Below are 3,432 nucleotides of genomic sequence, written 5' to 3'. Positions count from 1 at the left end.
TCTTCCAGCCCTGACAACATACACGCCGCTATGACAATGACCCCCAGCCCACCCCCAAACCGCGTGCTGCCGGAAGCTTTGGTTCCAAGTGATGCTCCCGTCCGCCCTGCTCCGGACTCAAGGTCCCCAGTGCTGCCGGAAGCGACTCAGAGCGCCCGGGGGGAAAAGGGGAGAGCACGCGTCCCTCCTGAGCTGAGGGAAGCTGCCAGAAGCTGCCGGGCCCGCAGCCTGGTCCGCTTCCGCCCGCTGGGCGGTCCCGCCGACGTCGCAGCTGAGAGAAAGTTTGGGACGGGTGATTAGCGGGGCGGCTCTCAGGAGAGTAATCCCAGCCTTGGACTCGCCCTGGTCACAGAGGCGACGAATGTGGCGGGCAGGCTGCCCGAACTGCCCCAACGCCGCAACCGGAGCGCGGGACTCGGCCGCGAACACCCTGTCTTACAAGCGGGGCGGAGCCGCGGCGGGGGGTGGAGCTACCGAGATGGGGAGGGGTTTCAGCAGAGGCGTGGTTTCTGATGTGAGACTATGAATAAGCTAATGATGCCACCGGTCTACCGCGAAGGTTCCATAGTGTAGTGGTTATCACGTCTGCTTTACACGCAGAAGGTCCTGGGTTCGAGCCCCAGTGGAACCACGGGTGGAAGCGTTCTTTTTTTTTTCTCTTCGACTTTTAATATCCTTTGAGTGCCCAGGTGAAAAAGCGAAAAGCAAGACAAAGTTCTTTTCTTTCCCTTTAAAAATAATAATTATTTTACTTTTCCATAGGGGACATTAATTTTTTTTCTTAATTTTTTTATTTTTGGGGAACAAGGGGGCATGCTTTATCGCAGAAGCGTAATGACAAATACCCTCTCCTCCCATCCCCGCCTTCCTGAGAAACCCCAGAGGTGGGAGCCCGGCCGTGGCGTAGTCGCCGGGACGTCCCCGCCTCGCCGGGGCCGAGGCAGCCTCGGAAAATCCGGAGCCCCTGGGAAGCAAGATCACCTGGCGAAGCCCTTTTCCTGCAAAGCCAGGACAGACCTGCCCCACAAAGCCTCCAACTGAAATATGGCCATGCAAAAGCGCTTAGGCTGCAGTTGAATTATTACAGGTTTATGATTATTATTATTATTATTAAAGGGTTAATGTTTCATTAAACTCTGAAATGCAGAGCAGGGGGAAAAAAGTCCTTTTCTTTTTAATTCGGCAGTAGGGTCTGTGGAATGTGACCTTCGTCTGTGCAATGACGAATCCATACACAGTATAGAATAAATGTCAGGCTTCTGGACCCCCAATAAATGCTGAGTAAATGACAACGTTTCTCTAGTTCCTGTTTGTTCCTCTTTAGAGTCCATGACAGTTTCGTTTGGGGGTGGGGGTCATTGTTATCCTTTTGTATTGGCCTTTTTCATCTTTGACAAGAGGAATGAAGGAAAGGTATCTGGGACCCTGGGGGCTGTGGTGGAATAGTGGCGGCCAAAAACGAAAAAGGGAAGGGGAAACTCAGTGCTTTTCCATGCATTTTTCCACATTGTTTTGCTCATACACTGTGTAAATTTGCGTCCTTTTCTGAGTCAAGAGTATAACACATGATTGTCCCTGTTATCACCATCGCTTCATTAACTTAATTTTTTTATCATTATAACCATTTTTAAGTGTACAGTTCAGTAATGCTAAGTATATTCACATTGTTGTGAAAAAGATCTCCAGGACTTTTTTATCTTGCAAAACTGAAACTCTGTAGTCATTAAACAGCTCCCATTTTTACCCATCGAATTTATTATTAATGGCTGTGTAATAATGAATTATGTCTAGCACTGCTTTAAGTATATACGTAATCGTCCCATTTGAACCTCTAACTCTATGAAGTAGGCATTGTTATCATCATCTTATAGATGAGAAAGTTGAGGCATAGAGACCTCAAGTGACTTGCCTAAGGTCACATAACAAGTGGTTGAGTTGACATTTGCACTCAGTCTGGCACGGGAGTCTGTGCTCTTAACTCTACGCTCAGCACTGAACCCCCTAATCTTGGCCATGTAGATCGGTTCCTATTTTTTGTTATGATAAATAACACAGCAAGGTACCTCTTTGTGGGTAACTGTGTCCCCCCTCTCAAACTGAGTATTTTCCCGAGTGAGTGGGTCTGAACGGGAGGCCAAGTTGCTTTCTAAAAAGGGAATCCATGTCCCTTTTATAGAATTTGACAATGTCAACGCTTGGTTAGCAGGAAATTGCTCAAGGTCACCCGCTAGAAGATGATGGCAAAGAAAGGATTAAGACCTGGGTCTTCTGATTGTAGTTTCTATTGCCCTCCACTGCTTCCCTTAAATTTAAAGGTAGCATAAAATACCAGTATCTTCCTTTGCTACACAGCAACGTCAGTTGACATTAGCTTCTTCTCTGAGACTTCCTTGTTGAGGCAGGTAACTGTGTGGGTTAACTTAGTAGGGCTCAGCCAAATCCCTAAGAACTAAATGGAATAAGATGCTTAATGAGGCCAGTGCTCAAGTTAAGCTCCTGCTTCTGAGGAAACCCTCCACTTGGATAAGGTAGAGCTACAGCCAAGGACAAGGGGAGAATGCCACGCAAGATAGAAGGTTTCTTGTTCTTACTTCTCTTTGGCTACGAAGGTATGTGCTGCCCAACCATTAGCATTTATCGAATACTTAATAGTACAATTGAATGAATAATTTAGCTGGTTAATAGCAATGCAACCTGAATAATTAAAACATCATTAATTAACAAGGCATGTTAATTAACCAAGATGCATTGTTAATGAATAACGGTTGTCTTTATGTGGAAGTGATCCTCTTAGTCTCTCACCACTGGCTTTCTGGTTCTCCGAGGAGCCTCCTAAAGTTCAAGGGATGCTCTAAATGGGACAGAAAGAAGGAAGGGTCTCAGAAATCATAGAAAAGAGCTATAAATTGCCACGATTGATAAGGAAGTGTGGTGTATCCTTGAAAATTTTGAGGAGTCAAAATTAGAGTGATTGTAGAATTTAATCTTCCAAAGTAGGACGCCATCGAGAGTGGAAGACGATGCTATTAATAATTCTGCTGGGACAACAGGTGTAAACCAGGGCTGTCCCGGGCAAATCGGGACGTGAGGTCACTCTCGTTTAAACATGGATTAACATAACACGCCAAGTCCCACTGGACTCTAATAGAAAACATAATCCAACTGAGAGTCAGGAATCTCCAAAGACTCTGTAACACTCAGTCATTTTAAAATTTCTAAATATGGCCCTGGCAGGAGTAATATGCCTAAATAAGAAGAAATTAAAAGCAACTCTCTAAAATATCATCCAATTCGACGAGGAAATTCTCTCTCAGTCTTTGAAAATAACACTCTTCCATGCCTCTCTCAGGTCTCAAGGACCTGTTAGCTGAGAATTCCTTTTTAGGTTCATTCTGGACATTAGCAATTGGCAGGATGGCTTCTTTGGGTCAT

The 3,432-nt window shown here is 45.6% G+C and overlaps 1 non-coding gene across 1 annotated transcript; it reads left to right on the top strand.

Moving 5' to 3' along the window:
* The first annotated feature begins 558 nt into the window (after positions 1-558).
* On the top strand, positions 559-631 carry TRNAV-UAC (transfer RNA valine (anticodon UAC)). The gene has a single exon. It is a non-coding gene; the product is annotated as a tRNA-Val (tRNA).
* The last annotated feature ends 2,801 nt before the right edge of the window (positions 632-3,432 follow it).

The sequence above is a fragment of the Lynx rufus genome, unplaced genomic scaffold (genome assembly GCF_022079265.1).
Source record: "Lynx rufus isolate CCGP_SWC_20201006 ecotype Redwood Valley unplaced genomic scaffold, mLynRuf1.p SCAF_14, whole genome shotgun sequence".
Classification (NCBI taxonomy): Eukaryota; Metazoa; Chordata; class Mammalia; order Carnivora; family Felidae; genus Lynx; species Lynx rufus.
The sequence above is the reverse complement of the archived record's forward strand: the minus strand, read 5'-3'. Positions and strand labels throughout refer to the sequence as shown.